The sequence below is a fragment of the Alosa sapidissima genome, chromosome 6 (assembly GCF_018492685.1).
Source record: "Alosa sapidissima isolate fAloSap1 chromosome 6, fAloSap1.pri, whole genome shotgun sequence".
In the NCBI taxonomy this organism is placed as follows: Eukaryota; Metazoa; Chordata; class Actinopteri; order Clupeiformes; family Clupeidae; genus Alosa; species Alosa sapidissima.
This window is the reverse complement of record NC_055962.1, coordinates 17,754,695-17,777,180: the sequence shown is the minus strand read 5'-3', so window position 1 is coordinate 17,777,180 and position 22,486 is coordinate 17,754,695. Positions and strand designations below refer to the sequence as shown.

Sequence of the window (22,486 nt, the reverse complement as noted above, 5' to 3'; positions counted from 1 at the left end):
TCACAAACACACACACACACACACGTTTAGGTCAGAGACTAGACAACCAAGCTTCCTGTCCACGGGCGTCTGGAGGGTTGTGGGGGATTGGATTCCCTGGGCTGTAGGGGTGAAAGCACACCTGAGCGCTTCACTAATGCCCCTGATGGAGCCGTTACCCTCCAAGGCCGACTCAATTATTAACTCACCAAATAAATTATTACATAACGGCCGTGACCAGCACACCAGCACACACACACACACACACACACACACACACACATACACACACAGTGTAGACGCCAGCCTTGTCGACTGCTGTCACCAGAGGCGATTGCTCTAAGACTACAGGGGAAGCTCAGCCTCCTCTAAAATATCACGGAAAATCGCATCAAATAACACTATTACATTAGCTTCTAGCCTACTATTCCAACTAGAACATGCTGAAAAAATGTTCAACTTCATGGCTAGTTTGTTCAGCAATAAGGTTTTGCCGGTCATTTATCGTGATTTCGCACCTGTAATAGCATTGCTGTAACAACACGATCCATCAAAAAACCCATAGACGCTCGGCTTCACTGGACTTTCAATGGCACTACAGAGTGGGTTGATCTCAGTGCAGAAAAGCTACACGTTTATTGGACAAGCGCCACAAAATCGTAATTTCCAGGACAGTGGAATGGCCCGGACGCCGAGCTTCTGTATGATGATTGGAGGAACCGTCATAGAGGCTGGACTCTTTTTGATTGACAGCATATGTCGCAATCTGACAGGAAGTGGTTCAAGTTCAAGGCAGGGATCATAGACAGTAAAAGATATGGACTTACCTACCGTTCATGGGCTTCGGAAAAACCTTTCTCCGAGTGAAAACATCATCATTCCGTGTCATTCACGTCACGTAATGTGTGAGTCAGAGGTCGGAAACTGGGGCTAGATTTTGCCAAAGGGGCAGGCGAATTCCCGGAAGTAGAAGAATCGACGTAGGCTGGAGGGACCACCTCTCTGCTAACTCCCATAGAAGCCCATTCATTCTATCCTGTGCCGATATTGTAGCTTCTGTGTAATCCACATAAACACTACAAAGGCAAAACAGACTCCACTACCTCGTCCGTAACGTTGGTTACCCGTAAGAAGAACGGTTAGCTTGTTCGGTTGGAGGGAAGCTAGCTTTGACGTAATCTCTCTTTCGCGCCGTAGGCATGGGCGGATTATGAACTTTCGGGCCCCTAGGCCCAGATGTATTAAGGGCCCTCCACTTATTGTCGCATATGTGGGAGGGGGGGTTTGGGGGTCCTCCCCCAGAAATTTTTTAATTTGATTTCCTGTATTCTGGTGCATTTTGGAGATGGCCAATACTAAATTCAATCAGATTCATAGCCTACATCCTGATTTGTTGATATTGAGGCAATGATTCCATGCAAATGCATGGGCCCCCTGACCCCTTGGGCCCCTGGGCCTGGGCCCAGTAGGCCCGTTCAGTAATCCATCCCTGGCCGTAGGGAGATAACCGTATTGTTTGGATAAGAAGCTCAGTCCACCTTACTGTCTGACGGTAACTCATAAGCAAAACCTAGCATACACGACCGTATGTTAAGGAAAGCATTACACAGAGGCAACCTAATAATAATAAAAAGTAAACCTAATTTTTTTTAAAACGGCACTAATCATTTCAGAGGTTTTCGATGGATTGACCGTAGGTCGGAAAAGTGGAAAGAAGATTAGCTTCAAGGCTATAACTTTTTTGTTTTGTTTTAGCATGACTGTTTTTGAAGATGATCATGTGTGGTAGCTTCAACATTAACACGACTTGGTGAGGATGATATTAATAATAATACATAAATAAATGTTTAACTTTGATGACTTTGAAGGCGAAGGAAGTGTGAGAAGAATTTCTGTGTATCTAGCATATGAGTTACAAGATTCAGTTCGATGGCTAACGTCACAAAGTTAAGTGTGAGTCTGCGCAGTACTGGGGGGACCAACTGAAAAATCGTTCTATTTGACTCAGTGCCCTCCCACTGAAAACTACGGAGTCTGTTCGTCCATTTCTTTTACTGTCTATGGGCGGGTGAAGCAAATTTCAACCGTTTCCTGTTGGTCGACGAGGCTTTCTGCGCAGGCTCAGGGGACGTAAATGTAACGTAGGCACGTAGTCTGACTTGTGTAACTCTTGTGATAGCTGCACCGAGAGATTGGGTATGTAGCCACTTACTTCGTTACCACCATGTCTACATTACTGTTCTAAATGTCCTAGTTGTTCGTAGATAAATGCGATTTAATATAAACAGCACTCGCCACATTCATAGCCTAGGCTACTGTCAATTAGTGATGGCGAGATGAAGCTTCTTGAACCCTTGAAGCTTTCCAGCCAAATGTGTTGAAAAGTGGTTCATTTCTCGAGGCTTCGAATGCACCCTAGGACACCTACTGGTCAATAAAAATACAACACATAAAAATTCCACACACAAGAGCTATACAAAAAGCACCATTTGGTCTGCAAATGCTTGATACATTCATAAGTACAGGCATTGGGGAATACAACCGATTCCCATGTTGAAATATTTCCTCTCTTTGTAGCCTAACAATTAAAGTAGTAGCTATAGGCGATCTCTAAAAGTTTATGAAAATCGAGACAAGGATCGAACCCAAGTTGCAAGATCCCTAACCTAACGCCTTGCCCAGTGTCCCAAAGAGTGACTTCATTGTAGTGAAATATTTTCTCTTTTTGTAACAAATGAAGTAGAAGGTGATCCGCGAGAATATATAATCTCGAGGAAGGATTGAAACCAGGACGCGCGATTTCTAGTCCAACGTCTTACCCAGTGTCCTATCCTACAATCAGCCTTCTTCCAGAGAAAAAATCTATATTAAATTGTAGGCTGACGTTGGGTAAAATGACACAGAAGAGAGCAAAGTGCTTTTGTAACTGAGTATGTTTGAAGAACAGAGGGCAGTGAAAGTGCTTTGGTAACTGGGTAGTATTTTAAATTAACAGAGAGCAGTGAAATATAGGCCTACAACCAACCAACGAAACTACCCGCGAGTAGGCTACGTATTCGAGTATGGGGCATCTTAGTTGAAGCGTCCTGCCTAAAGTGAACCACAACTCGAAGCAGTGGAGCCAAACGAGGCCTCGAACGTCACGCCTGACGTCAAATTACCAATACAACTCAAGCCTCGATACGGGGCTTTGCTGGGAATGGCTTGACGCTCTCGACACACGCTTCGGAGCCTCGGTATCAACCATAACATCACTACTGTCAATCCATCAAAACTTCGCTGAAATGTTGTGCTCCGATGCTTTCGTTCTTATCCAGAGAATACGGTTATTTTGCTCCTGTGCGACGCTTTCACCCGCTCTGGCTGTATGCTTATTACGTTACTTTAGCATTGATTTCGGAAAAAAGTTTATTACTCAGTCTGTAAGTCAGTTACGAGGTTATGACGCCAATCACACAATGTTGTATTACTCCGGAGATAGAAAAAGTTCATATAAAGGCTTAAAACGCTTCAGCTGTAACGTCATTTGATGTCAAAGTGGCGCCAAAATTGAATGGGCTTCAATGGGGATGGCTAGGTGAACTGGTCTACTATTTAGCCTCAGATCCGCCATAGTGTCTACGCTCTCCGAACGTTCGCCTGCCCCCTTGGCAGTGATGCGTTAACGTTAGTGTTGGCAGGTGAAGTCGAGAGACAAGGCAAGTTACAGCTCAAATTCTCATAATTTGGGAGCAATACAGTCGTTTCTATTTGTCTTTGTAAATAGCATACTGTAAATAAAACCGTAATGTGGAGTTACAGAGTTTGTGACTTGCTTTTGTTCCAGTTGTGTATTTAGGCTAAATTAGGTAGCGCGCTATATAACGGTGTAGGCTACATGCCATGCCAACTCTATAGCCTACTGTTTGGGATACTTTTTGCCCTCAAAGAACAATATAGCACCTTAATAATATTAATTTAATAATTTACCATTTTTATCAGAGCTTTCCCTGTTCCAAAGAGCAGCAATCGCCACTGGCCGTCACATGGGTTTTTTTTAGCCTAGCACAGCCGACTCTAACAATGCCTAGCGTAGCATACCCTAATAGAGCATGGCATAGTGTAACCTAACGTAGCACAGTCTAGCATAGCCTGCTCTACATAATGCCTAGTGTAGCACAACCAAATGTGGCATAGCATAGCGTAGCCTTGCGTAGGTGTAGTGCGTAGTGCGACACCTTCAACCAGAGGTCTCAGTGCTCTGAACTCTGCTGTGATCAGACACCTGACAGCACAAGCCGTCCCAGCCAAACACTACACAAAGGCTCCTATTATCACTAAAGAAAGGCACACAATGATGCGTCGTGAGTGTGTGTGTGTGTGTGTGTGTGTGAGAGAGAGAGAGAGAGAGAGTGAGTGAGAGAATTATGTGTCTTAAAAGTGTCCCACACTATTTGTGGGCATGTATTTTGCATAACTGAAAAAAGAAGAGCAGATTTTTGACACTCGCACACATACAAACAGACATGACATACACACACCTACATATGATGCATTATTGTGTGCTTTGCATATGCATGTTTACGGAATGATGAATAAAGCCTCGGTGACACATAGAAAAGAAAAAAAGGAGAAAAATAAAGGCGGTTTTGGCATAAACAAGGGGCCGCGGTGATGCCAGAGAACCAAGGCCAAGAGCAGACGAGACAGCACTATGCCACTGCTCCCCCACCTCCACATACACACACACACACACACACACACACACAGAGACACACACGCACACACTGAGACACACATGCGGCTCTCCCCTGAGCCGCCAGAAATACGCTTAGTCATCATGTAGGTCTAACAGCCATAACTGGCCCCCTGCCGACTGTCACACGCACAGAGGTCAGAGGAGAGAGGGATAGACCTGCGGAAATTACACACACACGCACAAGCACACACACACACACCCACACATACACATACACACATACTCCAACTCACACATACACATACTCTAACTCTCACACACACTCACATATGCATACTCTGATTCTCTCTCTCTCTCTCTCTCTCTCTCTCTCTCTCTCTCTCACACACACACACTCACATATGTCCACTCCGGCTCTCTCTCAAAGACACAAAGAAACATACACACACACACACACACACACACACATAGACAGCACGGTGACCCACATCTCAGCTGCCTTAGCAATTGGGCTACGTGAGATCAGGAGGACCAGTACAGCGCCAAGATCGAGATCCTAAATCCAGTCCCAACTGATATTGGATTAGAGCCACATCGCCATATCGGGGGCGAGTTCACAAAGATATTTCACACTTGTCTGAAGTGTTAGTGTTTCAGATTGGTCTGTAATGTTGAGACAGTCTTCATTTTGCTCATAATATTAGTCGAAAGGTTGACTTATTCTACGGCAAGAAAACATTATACACCTTACCTGACCAGCTAACTCAGGCCTAATACCAGTGTTGCCATGGTAACAATCAGTGACTCACATACTCTGCTTTCCCGTCCTCCGCTTATCCCCCAAAACAATGGCGGCTGACCAGTGCATCTTCAGTACCATTTCGGTACTGTTTTACGCTTTTTAGTTGATCACTTTTCCAAATCCGGGCCAAAGAGTGGTTCTGGTTAGCTGCTGTTCGGTTCGCACGTCTTCCCAGTCCGCTAGGCTAGGCTAGGCTCAGCTAGGCTAGGCTGGGCGGCTACCCTGCTAGCAGGAGATGAGTGTAGACTCGACAGCAAGAGGCTCTGGCCCCATTGTCTGCTCTCTGTTCTCAACGCTGACAAAACAATGTGACAAGCGTCCCCACACACTCTCCCTGACCACACAGGAACCTCGGCCTGCCAGTCCGCAATCACAGACACCAAATCGCCTTGACGCTCCGTGCCGAGTGTGCGTCTGTGTGTGTATTTCTCTCTGTGTGTGTGTGTGTGTGTGTGTGTGTGTGTGAATGTTTTCCAGAGCAATGGAAAACGTGATGGAAAGCGGCTTGCGTTTGTTAGCAGCGGCAACACTGAAGAGAAGACAGACAACTGAAACCGGCAGCGGTAATGGCAGTGGTGCTTGGGTGGGTGGGTGGTGATTCTCTCTCACTCCCCCCAGTCAGTCCGTCCAAACCCCCATATTTTACTCAGTGGGACAAATGAGGGGGCTGCTCGGAGGTTAGGGAGGGAGCTTCTAGGTTCTGACGGCTCACTGGCATCTTAAGAAGCGGAGAGCCATGGAGAGACATGGACAGCAGCGAAGAGCCTGGTGGCCTTTGTGGCGTCCGCATTAGCAGGCATATTACCCCCCTTGCGCTGCTTTAGCGCCGCTTGGCTAGCTGAATATGCAGTGCTCTAATCCACTGCTCCAGTCTCTCCAGAAGACACTGAGAGGAGGAGGGGCTAGGGAGGGACAGGCTAGGTGGTGGGCGCAAGGGTCTCTGTGTTAAGGCTTTTTCATTCACATACACCTATACTCACACAGTAGATACACACAGACACACACACACACACACACTGTATAATACTCACACAGTAGACATACACACAGACACACACACACACACACTGACAAGTGGACATACACATTCATAAGTAGACAGACATACACACACAAGAGTGTAATTATCAGTAGACACAGACACACACAATTTGGGACACACACACACACACACACATACAAAACACTGACAAATGGACACACACACATATTCATTAGACACACACACACACACACACACACACACACATACACACACATCCCCCATGAAATTCATGACTGTGCTATCCTCCAGTATTATCCCTCAGACATGGATGCAAAAATTGAACTCATTCCAGAGGACGTCCTTTTGAGTCCTTCAGATTTCTCTGTATAATTACCTCCCTCTCAACCCTGCCTTCTTGGCCCCTGCCCCCTTATATAGCGCTGCACCCGTCATCTGTGAATATATTTGTTTAAACTTGCAGGGGTTCAGCAGATCCATCCGTTTCGCCGTGGACCTTATAAGGGCCTCCCGATTCACAGCTGTGTGTCTGCTGTGTGCAGTCACAGACACCAGCTCATGCTTTTCAGCCAGCCAGTCACAGATGCTCGGTTGTGTACTTTAGCGGTCCATGAGATACGTGCTCTGGCGGAGCCATCCGAGTCCTGATCTGACTTAACCCAGGCTGGACCAAAGAGCCACATAAGGTGAGCATAGCGCTGCACTCTGGCATTTTAGCCATAAATCAGGCACGCTTTCTGGCAAGGCGATACGAGGCCTGGTCTGAGTTCACCCAGGGCCCGCCAAAACCAATAGGACAGAGTCCTTCTGAAGCGAGGCAATGTTCATCTTCTCGGCTATGATTTCTCAGGCGCCTCAATGACAAGACGTGCTCCTAACGTTTTGGATATAAATCAAGCATGTGTTTTGGCAAAGATGCCAAAGTCCGAACCCGATGTTACTGCCACCCTTCCAAAAGCCACACAAGGCGAGGTTAGCCATGCACTTTAACGGCACGATTTCTGGCAAAGCTATCTCAATCCAAACCTAATTTCACCCAGAACTTTCAAAATCATTCATATTCTTGTTATTAGTAGAATATATCACTTCCTCCACAAAACCCACATTTTTAAAGGTTTTTTAAAAGTCTACAGATGGAACTAAATTGCTGGTGGTTATTTATTTCTGTAGATCTTGTATATACTGCCTGAAAACACTAGAAGACCCGAGCCGTGTGTGGTTCGAGAGACATAAGTCATTCTTTGTTTTGCTTTCAGCCTGGCTTTGGTCCCCATTATAAACACAAAATTGTTTTTTTTTTTTTCTGAAATCAAGAGCCACTCACTGACCGCTGGTTCGGTATGGATTGCAGAGAGATGGATTTTCAGCATGGATTATCAAATAAAATACATTTCATACACTGATAAATATACACACACTTCACATGGTTCTATCACAATTTACTAAGATGGTGTTTTGAATGATACGGCACCAAATACATCACACACAGCTCCCTACAAAAATGGTTGCTGTTTTGCAGCAATGTGAAATTACCAAGAGGATATATATGTGAAAACACAACAGTGTTTTCTAAACGGGTTCATTGGAACGGTCATGTGAACAGAGAGTGGGGAATTCACTTCAAACATGCATGCTCGGTTACGGAGGTGAAAAGTGCATTATAAAAGCGTGAAACCTCAATGGAAACCCAGCCAATGAAAGAGTTCTACTCTTTTTTGTTGTTTTGTTGTTTATTTGTTTGATTATTTGTTTAATTCTTTTTGTCCTTATATTGTTTGTGTTTGGGGAGGTGATTTTATCATGATTTATCTGAGTACTTATTTATTCATCTCATGCCTTTATAGGGAACGCAATCTATTTTGATCTTTATGGATGAGCGATACTATCTAGTGTATAGTTACAGTATACAGAATACAAATATTTAGTCCCCAGCAGTGTTGCTAGAAATTGTGACCCTTTGATGAAATCGTATTGAATCTCAAAAATGTTATCCTGCATCGCCTTTCGTGTTTCAGGTCTCCACAAAAAGATTTGCCCCTCAAACCAGCAACCCCACCCCCCCTCCCCCTCCCCCTCCCAGCCCCTTTGTTATGCCCCTGACTGTGCCCATCTAGAGGGAGGTATGAACTATTAAGCAGAATGTCATATTTGTTTCTGTAGTCAGGACTTCCGTGATGAAGCTATGAACAAAGCTGATTTAAAACTGCAGAATTACATAATATTATCAACATGTGTACACACACACACACACACATGCATGTATGTACACACACACATTCAGAAAATTAAGATAAGAAATGTCCATGCCCCGGCCATGCTCTCTTCTCCTTTAATGATAAAGCTGTGCATTCACCCACTTTTGTGGTAAGTAGCTCACACTCCTCTCTGCTCCTCTCTGCTCCCCTGCTCTGTTCTCCTCACTGCCCGTACCTGCTTCCTAAGTGCTTTCTGTTGTCCAGAGATGTCCTCCGAATCACAGAGGCTCCACAAAATACCCCCCCCCCACACACACACACACACACAACCCTGCCCTCTCTCTCTCTCTCTCTTTCACTCCACTTCCTTCTCTGCCTCCCTCTCCCCAGTAAATACATGTGCTCACTGAAGGCTGAGTCGGTTTGTTCCTATGGAAAATACAATCACAGCAAGAAGAGCGAGGAAAGTTCACAAGCTCCCAGTGCGTGGCACGGCCTTGCCTTGCCTAGCCTCTCGTTTCTACAAATGAAAAGTTTGCAGCACCTATCTCTTGTGGCGGGCAGAAGGCACATACTGTACGAATTATCTGGGCTTCGGGCCAAACATGGGGCCACTTCTGAGAGTTCAATGAAGCGTGCTTTGCTGAGCACGACCAGGTCAGGTCAACAGCTGATTTTTTAAGTGTACCTGACATGAATTTTTTTCTCTCCTTAATCCATTTATGTAATGGACTATAACAGTCAAATAATACTAATCCATACAGTACATCACTACACAAAAGTGCCTGGCTGCCATACTGAATCTTTATGTAGTGACAAGGTGAGGCTTTTAATACTAACTTGCAAATAAAATGCATGCACTCTCCTGAATTACTGCAGAGAAAACATACGAATTAATTTGACTGTCCGTTACTGCTCGGAAGCAAAACACTTTAAATAAATAAGGAAGAACAAGGCTAGCCTACTGCTTTTAAGATGAAAAACATTTTATAAATTGCTCATATTTCCATGGAAATTATTATTATTGTCATGGTTGTTTTTTGTTGACGTTACAAGTAATACTGTCGGTGATGTTATTGTTGTTCAGTTCCATATTATAGCCCAATGATTTATAGTAAAGCCTTATCCTGGTATAGCATCGAGTGGACCACCCTTGCTTTGTACACATCGAAGCTAATAGTAGTCTATATTCAAAACCTTATTGTCACCTTAGCGCAAGCGACCCTAAAACAGAATACCTTAAAGAAGCTAGATCCCAGTACTTGTCACGCTGCCTAGCAAATCCAAACAGGAAGTTTTTCTCCCTAAAATGGGAACATGAGCGCTTGCGCATATCTCCACCACACTATCCATTTCATTGTGACCAGGCACTTGCCGTGAGGTTGCAAACACGCACTTCTGAGCACACGTCTAGCATGCCTCGGCGTTTAAAGGGACGCGGACGGCAACAAGGAAGACTTAATAAGCATTGGTTTGAGCCAATCATTTGCAGAGTAGCGTTTTGTTTAAAGACCAGTTCCCTCACCTTACCTTTGCTGAGTTGCGGCTGGAAGGTCCCCGGTCCTCGTCCTCGTCCTTGCCTTGCCTCCTTTCAGAAATGAATGCTCTCGGCACGCAACATAGTGTTTCAGTGTGCGGCGGAACAAAAAAGTATGATACGGCTGATTGCACTTGTCCTTCGTGACGACCAGGTAGTCTCCTGACGCTGAGCGAAACTCTATTCCTTCCCGACAGTAAGTTGACCGCGATGTGGGAGTTGACAGCTGCCTAAGGACGCGTCGCTCGCGTATCTGCGCTACAGCGATGCGATGTGAGCGAGGCGAATGCCTGGTGCGACTCACCGTGTGGATACTTTCGACCGCTCCTCCCATTCCATCCTAGCTAGAAACTGTGCAAGTGTGTGTGTGCGTGTGTGTGAAGGCGCTCTCTAGCGCCACTCACCGGCCTTAAGACGAAATCGCACCAATTAAGGTTCATATTGCCTTCGCAACAGTAGGTTAGAATTGAGATGACAACGTGTCAATTTCTGAATCTGCGAATACTCGCGACATATATTATGAAAAGAAAAAAAGAACTGTTGATATCGTATTTTCATGACATTCAATATATTTAGGTCTAGTTAATTGGGTTGTGGTTTATTACAATTAACAGAACTACAATTCCATTACTTAGGGCTATTTGTTATTATTCAAGGTATTTATTCATATTTAACCAGAATTCACTTTTTCATCAATTAGCCTATTTCATCAGTTTGCCCTTAAATAATTATTCATAATTATTTCTGTCAAGCTATACCAACTCACTGTAAATTGCTGTTCTATCTAAGCAAAGAGAGAGAGTGGGGTAAGCCTATAATTGGAAAATGCATCGGCCCATTAGTCTTATTGATACCCCATAATTGATCTGAACGGTGCCAGTGGACACCACATGTATAATATATCAGTAGCGGTTAAAACAGCGAAGGCACCGTCCAAATGAATAATGAAAGGTGACTGAGCAAAACATCAGTTTGCAGGGTAGGTCTACATCCTCCAGTCACAATTGGTTATCACAGTTTTCCAGAGGTATTTCCCAACTCTGCTGACTGAATGTCAGTGTTTGCTGTGGGCCTTGAATATATTATTTATTCGCTGAATTGAGCCATAGTGGACATCCGCTGGTGTGAGCATGTAGCCGAGGTTTACACCTGAACGTCTGGGCCCTGTGCGGTATGCATAGGAAATGGTCGGGATCCAGAGAACTGCCGGATAAGCCACAGGATGTAAGTGCATTGGGGCGTCTCTCTTCTCAGCGTCCACCCCAAATGCTCTTAAAGGTTGTAGCCTCATTTGAGAGATCATTTTGATTAGACATGCTTGAGTTGAGCTGATTCATTAGGTCATTGTTATGAAAGTGTGTTATTCAGGTAGTGTTCTTTGCCTACCCCTAATTGAAATATAAGACATTAAATATTAACTTGGTTTAAATGGCACTCATAATCAATAGGCTACTGGGTGGGGGTGGGGGCAAAAAATAATATACTATGGGAGGAAATTAATAACCCAAATAGTGAAAGTAATGTATGTACATTTTTAAAACTGTGTATTAACACACATAATTATGTCCCCCTTCATTACATACAGCAGAATAATACATGTTTTATGTATGGCCTACTTTGCATTTTAAAAGGCATAATTTTTTTTGTATGAAATTCAGGTGTTCTACGTGACGGGAGCAATTCCTATATGTTTGTACACACCTCTTTCATATGGCCGGGTAGCCTAGTCTATATGGTTATTTTCCAATATGGCAGCTGCAGTGTTTCTGTGGTGTTGTTTCTATGGCATCATTGATTGGCCCCACGCACTTCCCTTTTGTTTGGCTGTCGGGCAGGTTGTGAGAGAGAGGTGTTGAGCTGGCAAGTGGGATAAAGGGGGATTGTAAAGACCAACAAATCACTGACCACTGCGTGCTAAATGAAAGGGCCGACTAGATGGTGAACCGGCCATAATTGGTCAGTCGGGAGCCAGGTCATGGATTTCACCTGCGTGTGCGTGCTTTTTTGGCCCGCGTTCATCCGGTCCAATAACACCTCGATCACCGAGCAGATACGTCGATGTAACGAGAGCAACCCCTCGACCTCGGTTACACGTGTCTGCTATCCCGCGCTCCTACCCACCCACCTCCTCTAAGCCCCTGCCCGCTGAACGGAGCTCAGGTCTGGGTGTTGCGCTGGAGATATGGTCCGGCACTGATCCGCGTCATGCATTTCATTAGCCATGCCCTTGAACGGAGCCTGTGAACAGAGTGGAGAGGAGTGTTGCCTAACTAGTGTACTTCACACTAATCAGCCGACATCAGCAAATATACAGCCTGCGTTACTGACAAAGGCGGATAAATAAAGCATCACTTTCAGTTCACAGCTTTGATGGAAAAGACTGAACAAAAACTGCACACATATCATATATTGTGTAGCTATATTTCTGTACTACTAGATAGTCACCTACTGCCGAATTATTTGTGTGTGTAAACATACTTGGCTACTGAAGCACATATCTGATATTGATTCTGTTCAAAGCTAAAACATCATGACCCTCGAAAGATCTTGCGTCTTCATGTAAACTAGAAAAAACATAAAGGTGATGATACAGGGGCAGCTTTTTGAGCAATGTTGCTGGGCAGCCATAGCCTGGGTGCCATTCCGAACTTAGTCCCGCCCACAACATTTAAGGTGGGGAAGTTCGGTCTGGCATAGCTCCATTGTGGAGCAAGTATGCTCGCCCTAGATCCGGCGGACCAATCAAATCGGACTTTACGATGATGGACAGGTGAGCAACAGCGCCTGGTTTATCACGTCATCTGAGCACGCTTAGATTAGGCTTATGTTTGAAACAAAAACGCTGTGGCTAGAAGGATACATGGCTTTTAAGACCCCATATAATGCATATTATTTAATGAGGTTTTATCACTGAAATCGATTATTTCTGAAAAATTTGGCCAAAGTTGAGATGTGGGAAAACTCGTGGTTTCACTTTCATCAAGGGAAAACTGTTTAACATGTTTGTAGCATGTGTTCAACAGAATTATTTTTAAAAACGGAGGGGATATAGGTTGTCAGTTTCTTCCTAATAGCCTACCCTACTACGTATCTTAGATTTCGCTAATGAGTGTTGTAGGCTAGGAGTTATTGACGGCACTAACTTTTACAAAATACCAGAAAACAATGTTAAGGCATTTGTGGAGAAGAAGGATGGTTTGTGTGTTTTCTTCCTACACCTCACGGTAAGCTATTTCGTTGCTCTGATTGGTTAGGTCTATCCAATTGAGTGCAGAGGCATTCCCCCCTGTATCGGTTGAAACACGCCCATAATTATGTCCCAATGGAGCAATATCAGACTCATATTCTGACTAGAATTGAGTATGACTACGTCAGGCTAGGGCAGCCACATAACCAGCTCCATTTAATTTATTCTGATTAAATTATCATGACGATTTGCCTACTGATGATTATACAGATTCTGTTGCCCAATATCAATGGGAACATGCCAGAGCCACAATAATGAGGAACATTGCCCAGTAACATTGCTCAAAAAGTTGCCCCATGTATCATCAACTTATAATCACCTGTGTTATGATATCCAGCCGGCACAGAGGAGCATAGAGAGTACATCTGCGAATATCAACAGTCGCTCGCACTCATGGGTACAGCCTCCTTGCTAGCACTCATGTTGGTCCATATTCATGGAAGTGTTTTAGCTCCAGCGGGGGACAGCGTAGTGTGGTCTGTGTGCACAGGACATATGTAGTAGATCATCGGGCACCACTCGAATTCTACTAAATCCCTACGCAACATTTGGACATTTGATCGTGATGTATTGCTTGTTGCCGACTACTACTTGCAAAGTGTGTATTCCTGTGAGTCCAGGGCAGGAGTGTACTGTGACACCACAGATTGTACCAGCCCTGCTACTGGACCCATCTTCAGCGCTTGGCCCCCGAATCATCTCTGGTAACTGATGCCTGAGTGGCACATATTCCAACAAAACATTCTCTCAGACTATATTCTGTTTTTGTAACATGTTAACGAAGGCCTTCATCCTAGATGACAACTAGATGTTTCCTAGAATTCAATATTAACCTCTTTTGTGAAAATAACAGAATTGCCTGCAGCTTCTCTATCGAAGGCCTTAAATATTCTGCTTTGAACACTGTGGACTGCTGTTGTTTATCGTCTTTGGAGCAGGGTGCAGTTCTGAAGAGGAGGTCTTAGCAGATAGCGTTAGCCATGTTGTTACAACTTTGGCCCAAGGGTGGGTTCAGCACGGAGTTGTATTAAAATCATGGAGTTGTAATTCACAGCTGGGTTTTAGGTTTCCGAAAAGTAATGTCAGCATTTCTGCCGGAACTGTGAGCCATTTTGAAACCCCACAGCCAAACAAAACATGCATAAAAACACAGAGCCACAGCCTTTGCTGGGACATATGATTGACAACCACATCATTGTCCTGATTGGTGGGGTGCATGTCTGTACGGGGTTTGGCCAAGGGTTACAAAGCAGAGGCCTTTGATTATTTCTGCTCCATCTCGACAGCTCTGGGTTCTCACCAAGACGACTTCTTTCTCAAACCATACAGCTAGTCACTGTTCTAAATTACCATTATCAAGATACCCTTAAAAGCACGTAATATTTGAAAGAAAACACATTTGAGCTAGAGAGAGAGAGAGAGAGAGAGAGAGAGAGAGAGAGAGAGAGAGAGGGAGAAAAGGGGTGTTTTAGGTCCACAGCAGGTGTCTGCAATTCAATTCATTTCCATTTGATTCCATTTTATTCACATAGCACCAATAACAATGTAAAACAGTCTCAAGGCTCTTTGCTGAGTACACTGCCTGAGTCCACCTTGTCTGCAATCAACAGATAATTGTAGACCAGATCCTGGGGCTCCACACACACCAACAAAGGTTGGCTAAGCAAGGCTAGCACTCTCCAGGCAGAGATATTTGACTAAGACTGTGTGTGTGTGGAAGGTAAATTCCTGTGATCACACCAAATGGACAAGTTTATTGTCTGTTTGGGGGAGTTGAGCGTTTGTTCCACCCATTATGAAATACCAATTGATAAAAAAGCAGATGTAGATTGGTCATTATTTCTGAGAAATTACGCACTGCCTTCTCTCTCTGCACAGGCGTCCTTCATCTCCTGTAGCACTTGACTAGCACAGTGCTAGTGTGAACTAGGGGAGAGCTTAACTGCTGGCTACTAGCTATTGTTAACTATTGTGTCACGGGGGAATCATGTGTGATCATGTAAACAATATTCAAACCAAAAATACTGCACCCTAGACTAAGCTATGACACTTTTTAACTAGATAACTAAGTTTTTGCTTCTTTACTCACCCCATGCCACCTTCTATCCCCTGCCCAATTGGCATCATCATGCCCCCTTCCCCCTCTCTCTTTAGGCTACTCTGAATGCATTAGTTTACATGATCACATGGAGTCATGGTAATATAGCCACACAAAGGCATACCCAGAAACCACATGCAGATGTTGAATATTTGCTGCTTTGGCCACAATATATGGACTTGTTTTCTACCAATGCACAGATTTATGTTCATGTGATTGGGGGCCAAGCAGCTAAGCTGCTTGTACGTTTTCTTCCCTATTATTATGATTCTTCCGCCATTGGAGTCTTGACGTCACCTCAAGCGCTCTAGCACCACCAACAGGCCAAAGTTGGACGTGCGTTCACACACGTAACTTCTGACCTGTTGATCCGATTGTCAAAAAATGAGGTATCGTCGAAATCCTTGGACCAAGCCAAGTTCAACGCACCCTATGATGTCAATTTTCGCCATGATTGGTTTTCAGCCATATTGGATTTTACCGAAAGTGAAACTAATTTTTCACAGGTCACATATTTTGCCCGATCAACACTAAACTTGACACACATGATCTTCAGACCAAGCCTCACAAAAGTTCTGTTATTGCGTGCTATTGCATATTCATTGTTGAAAGCGTTTGCCTGTCACAGCCAATCGAAATTGCCGCCAAACAGGAAGTGAGCTTATATCTCAGCAACCCTTTCATTTATTATAACCAAACTTTAAGCGACAAACAGGACCAAACCATATTCACAAGCATTTGCCCAACACAGCCAATCGAAATCTGCTGTGATGCCACCAAACAGAAAGTGACCTTATATCTTAGGCAATCTTTGGTTACTGGAAACTTATACTCTGATAGCTTATGGCCACATGTCTGATGTAACAGCTTTGAGTTGCCATGGCCCCTTCATAGCTGCTTGCAGCTATATAGTTATAATTTGTTCAACCCTCAATGGCATAAGATGAGAATGGCACACTAATTATTCTTTATTTTTAAATGATTTTACCTTGTGTTTTATGTTTTCTTTTTATTATGATCTTTACCTTTTAACTATTCTTTGACTATATTGCCCTTCTATGCTTTCATTTGTTATTATTGTTTGGTTTTGTTTATGTAAAGCACATTGAATGACCTCTGTGTATGAAATGTGCTATATAAATAAACTTGACTTGACTTGACTTGACACACGCAAATGCGAAAAACAGTATTATTAGACATTATTGTTTTAAAGAAAATATATACACCCCATGTGTTCATGAACACATGGGATGTATATATCCAATGTTCCCCCTCCAATGTTGACTCCATGGCTAAAGCCTTGACTAGAGTTAAGGGCGACAAACAGGACAAACAATGTCATTGAGTGCGCCATGCACATCTGGAATCTGGTCATGTTATCGAGTCATTGGCGTTCCCGCTTAGAATCCCCAGCCAGAGAGGCGGGGCTTAATCCAAAGTGTTGTTGAGCAGCCGCAAGCACAGTCTACAATTCGGTTTTGGGTTCACAAAAGGGTACATTAATATTGGAGCTCAACCGCCAATCAAATTACACCCTTCCTTTCATGTCCCTGAAGTACCGAGTTGATTGTCTGAGATTGTTTACAGCTTAGTCTGAGCCACAGTGGAGCCATGGAGGAATTATAAGAAGTTGATTTAGTGATCAATCTGAACAACTTAAAAGGTACAGTCAGCGTTTGCGCATAAAGTTGTGTTCGTTTATGTTTATGTTTCTATGTTGTTTATATCTAAATTTATTAGCACATGTTTTTTTGCCCCAAAAGGACGTATATTTTATAGCAGGGGTTCCCAACTTTCTTTGGCAGGTAACCCTATTTTGATGTCACAAAATTTTGGCAACCCCAGTCATTCACATGTTGTGAGAGAGAGTGCAACTAATTTCTGCAGTAACATCCAGACGATTTCCCCCAAATGTCCTTGCACGCCTGGTTGTTTTGCTACTTTGATTTTCGAACATTGATCAAGCATAATGCTGTCAATCATACATGTCAGTCTAACTTTATTTTTACTTAGCTAGATTGTAATGAAGGATCAATTACTTAACTTGGATATCATAGGGCTTTTAATATATATATATATATATATATTTTAATGAATGTTTATTTTTATGTAACGTACTGGTCAATTGTAAGATTCCCAGTATCTCAGCCGACCCTATTTGAAATTCAGGCGACCCCACATGCGAGTCGTGGGGAGATCATTGCTGAAGCCTATAAGAAATGCTATGGGCTTGAGATTATACGATCGCTGACTGCACATGGTTCACTAAGATTTGCAGTAGGCTATTTCAATGGCTAGTTGTTTACTTTAGTTTCTGTTTCCTAAGTATCATGAGAAGGAAGAAGGTTGCAAAATAGACTACCGGTTCTGTTTTCAGGCAAAAAGAAAGTGGAGAGTCCTCAATTTCAGTTTTCATTTTAATTTCACCATGTTGTGGGTTAACATTAAGCGTCATGTAAAAGTGAAAAGGCATAAGTCTGATTTATTTCCACATAGGCGGAAGGCCTGAAACTGATCTGAGATTCTGATCTGAGTCGGAATGTGTTTTTTTTCCTGTTTCACGTTCATAATGCACTGTGCCACATGTGATCAAAAAGTCAGAGTTGGGTAGCCTGTAAATGTAGCCTCAACGGAGTGGTTGCTCAACAGCACTTTTGGGAGATCGGTCAGATTTGGACTCAGATCTTTTCCATACTCATGAGTTGAGATCGGTCAGATTTGGACTCAGATCTTTTCCATACTCAGGAGTTCTCTGGTTTAGTGTGTATCGCTCTTATGTTTCTTTCATTTCAGAGCTGAAAACCTGCCAAACAACACAATACCACACACACACACACACATACTGCAGACCACACAGCTCCATATATGTTTCCTTCTTTGTGGGAGATGAATTATGCTTAATTAAAATAGCCTGTGGCATACTAATGACTCTGACTAACAGGCTTCATATCTCAGGCCGCATGCAGGTAATGGAGTTACATTATCTGATGTGTTTGCAGCCATATGCTATAATGGAAATGGAAGCTCTCCCAAGAGTACCAGACAGCTAGCAGGGCCTCTTGGTCTCAGTTTTCGACAATGATATCATTTTATGGTGCATCCTGCTAAACAGCAGCAGGGTTTTTTTTTGCCATATCTATAATGTGAATGAAACATTAGATCTCCTCTCACGTCACAGAGAGTCAGCAGGAGATTTTTCACCATCCAGATGGGTCAGATGTGGCAGCACAGAATCTGAGTCTCATGCATAGCCTCGGCGGCGTAAGATTGGAGCTGGTCTTAATCGTTAGTAAATAAAGTAAGCGAGTGACACAGGCTGCAATTAGCAGACAATGGTCGCACTAGCTGCTAGCTATTTCTAGCTTTTGCCATCTGTGGGGAGGGTGAGCGATAGCGAAGATAATTGGGTATTGACAAAAAGGGATGCAAGTGCACAAGTCTACACACACACATACACACACACACACACACACACACACACACCTATGCCCTCATATATGCACACACACACACACACACACACACACACACCTATGTATATACACACACTCAGACTCATTTGTGGTCTTAATGTGGTCAAATTTTGCCTTTTAAAGCACTTGTTTGGTTTGAACTCAATGGTTAAATAACCATAAGTTTTTGGCCTTCAGATGCATTGTAAGGGTGTTGGAATGTGGAGGTGTCTTGTTGTTGCTGTGCAACAGCTCGCAGTATGTCTCTGCGCAAGAGTGAGAATGACGTCTTACATTCATTCACTCGAGAGGGTGGCTATCAGTTCAAGTGCTTCAGGGAAACAAAGAAACGGTTTGGCTTTTACACAGATTTCTCTCTCTCATTTAAAGTATTCAGTGTACACACACACACACACACACACACACACACACACACACACACACACCTGAATCTCACCTCTGCATCACACAAATAATTTTCCATCCTCCCTCCCAAAAGCAAACCTCACACACACAGAGATGTATGTGCACACACACACACACACACACACACACACACACACACACACACACACTACACTAAATATTACATCTCCACAGCTAATCTCTCCTTTTCTAGCTCCCTGAACTCTTCCTATTAATCTCTCTCTTTCTCGCTTTCTCTCTTGCTGTCCTTTGTGTGGTTCTGCATTATCCACATCTCCGGACAGAGAGTATGTGTGTGTGTGTGTGTGTGTGTTGGAGTCAGATCCATTCATTCCCACCTTAGCTCATCTTTGTTTCTACTGGAAGAGTGTTTTCTTGTTACTTGTTTCAGGTGAGCAGTGCCTCGGCACAAAAACTTTCTCTTGAATAATGAAGCATTCAGAGCTCTCTAATGCCTCTCTCTCTCTCTCTCTCTCTCTCTCTCTCTCTCTCTCTCTCTCTCTCTCTCTCACACACATGCTCTCTCTGTCTTCTCTCCCTCAATCTCTCACACACTCTCTTTACTTCTTTTGCGCTCTCTCTCTCTCACACACACACACAATACTCTCTTATCTTCCCTCTCCCCCTTCCTTATTCTATCGCTTTCCGTTACAGCTGTAGGGCGCTTGTGTGTTTGTGTGTTCGCTACTCCCTCCCCCTCCCTCCCATGCAATTGAAACTCTCCTAAACGCGCATCTCATCGGTGATTCTCGCTGGAACAGTTTGTTATGTTTTTATGATCCAGGTTGGACCAAATTGTTTTGTTGCCGTTTTTGGAGCCTGGGCTGTCCACAGAGACCACGTTTTTTACAGTGTATTCAGGGCACATGCAGCTAGCGGATGGTGATGTTTGCTGTATGTGACAAAAAATGTTTTAGCTTAGAAACCACGTAACATCGCTTAGAGCACCTTTAAGTAGACCGTTGGCCTGTCTATGTCGGGCTTATGTGTGTGTATTTTCCTTCTTTGTTAGTTTAAAGTGTTAAAAGTTTTGTTAACAGGGTGGTTTGACGCCGTCTCCTCAGAGCTTTTATTTTGAAGCTCAATAAAAACAACTTTCTGGTTTCTGTGTTTACTTCTCTTTTCATATGGGAATTTATGGGTTATGTCTCTGTACGTCCCTTGGCATTTCACTACGGCGGGTGTAACACTTTCTCTGTCTTTCTCATCATCAATTACCTTAGTGGTATCATCTTTTAGGCATTGACTAGCCTGTGTGCACCGTCCGCTAGACCTATTAAACAAAATACTGTCTCTTTTGGTTTTGGGAAATAATTTACACTGGGTCACATAGTCGATTTTCTTTTTGTCATTGGGCAAAGGTGGGCATGATCTCATGCACTTGAGTCTTCAGCTCTCTTCATTAACTGCAGCTATATCTTTTTCAAATAAATCTTTCTCTCTCTCTCTGTCTCTCTCTCATTCGTTGCGTTATCCCGCATGAGGCGATTAGACGAAGCATTAGCAGCAGAACCAGATATGATGTATTTAAGCATGCACATCTCTCAGATTGTTTTTGTCTGTTTGTAACAGCCCTCGCCAGACAGACAGAGGGCCAAGATCCCGGGGGGCTCAAACCTTGGAGGGCCCTCTAGGTCACCCCCTGAGGTCAAGAGATTTCGAGATTTCGGGAAGATGCCGTCCCCAACCAAAAAGGCGGATGGCTATTTACTTTGGAGCTCAACAGCCAAACATATATGGTTCTATATTCCGCGCTCCTAAAGCATCCTTGGTGAATGAGTAGAATAGTCAATGGCTTGGTCTGAGCTACTTCCTTTGTTTCCCAGAACTCTATGACACCAGAGGCGATGAACATACACTGGCCTGACCGCTGGAGGGATGTGGGGAGAACCTCACTGGATGTGATGACAGGTGTAGTGGAGTGCTACCACTGCGATTGAGGGTGTGTTCTGATTTCCATACAGTAATAATAATGATAATAATAATAACAATATAATAATAAGCTTTATTTGTATAGCACCTTTCATACACAGAATGCAGCTCAAAGTACTTTACATTTGGAACATGTAACACAATAATAAAGAAGAATCAGTCATTCCTTTTCGTTGTTGTGGCCGTTTATGATCCAATCAGCAACATATCAGAAAATACTTTGCTAACAAATCCTTAGGCTAACAAATGCTTAGGCCCTGTTGATGTGGACGCTAAGCAGTTAGCTTTAGTATGTTTTTAGTATGTGTTATACAGTAAGCATGACTCTTTGGTGAGGTGGTCAAGCTGCAGGATTGGAACTGGGAGTGTGTGTTTACATGAATGTGTTCTTCTCTGTACCAGGGGTACACTTAACTCACCTGGCGGAGGGGAATGGGAATTATGTGAGGATGCTGTTCATTGACTTTAGTTCAGCATTCAACACGATAGTACCTCTCACCTTGGTCACAAAGATGAAGGCCTTAGGACTGAACACCACCCTGTGTCACTGGATATTTGACTTCCTCACCAACCGTTCACAAGTGGTTAGAGTGGGGGGTCTGACATCTGACTCATTAACCATCAGCACTGGTGCTCCCCAAGGCTGTGTTTTGAGTCCACTGCTGTACAACATCTACACACATGACTGCAAAGCCAACAGTAGTCATACCTCCATCATCAAGTTTGCAGATGACACAGTGATCTTGGGCCTGATTAGTAACAACAATGAACAGCTCTACTTGGATCAGGTTGATGAGGGGGCACAGTGGTGTCAATCTAACAGCTTGACACTGAATATCAATAAAACCAAGGAAATGGTAGTGGATTACAGAAGGCAGCAGCAGAACTACAGTTACACCCCACTAATGATCAGCGGGCAACCTGTAGAGAGAGTCACAAGTTTTAAATACCTTGGTGTCCACATTACTGAAGACCTAACATGGACTGTTAACACTCAATATGTTCTGAAGAAGTCCAGACAACGACTCTACTTCCTTCGTCAGCTAAGGAAATTCAAAGTTTCTACATCCATCATGAAGGCCTTCTACACTTCAGCGGTTGAGAGTGTTCTAACTGGTAGCATCATCACCTGGTATG

The 22,486-nt window shown here is 43.6% G+C and overlaps 1 protein-coding gene across 4 annotated transcripts in view; it reads right to left on the bottom strand.

Moving 5' to 3' along the window:
* Nucleotides 1–10,515, bottom strand: part of LOC121712352 (kelch-like protein 29) — a 256,914-nt gene extending 246,399 nt beyond the window's left edge. For 3 of the 4 annotated variants that reach the window (XM_042096579.1, XM_042096578.1, XM_042096583.1), the window contains exon 1: nt 10,188–10,515. The gene's annotated coding sequence lies outside the window, so the exon portion shown is untranslated. Of the gene's footprint in view, nt 1–10,182 lie in introns of all 4 variants that reach the window. The other variant, XM_042096580.1, reaches the window with a different exon arrangement.
* Between the last annotated feature and the right edge of the window lie 11,971 nt (nt 10,516–22,486).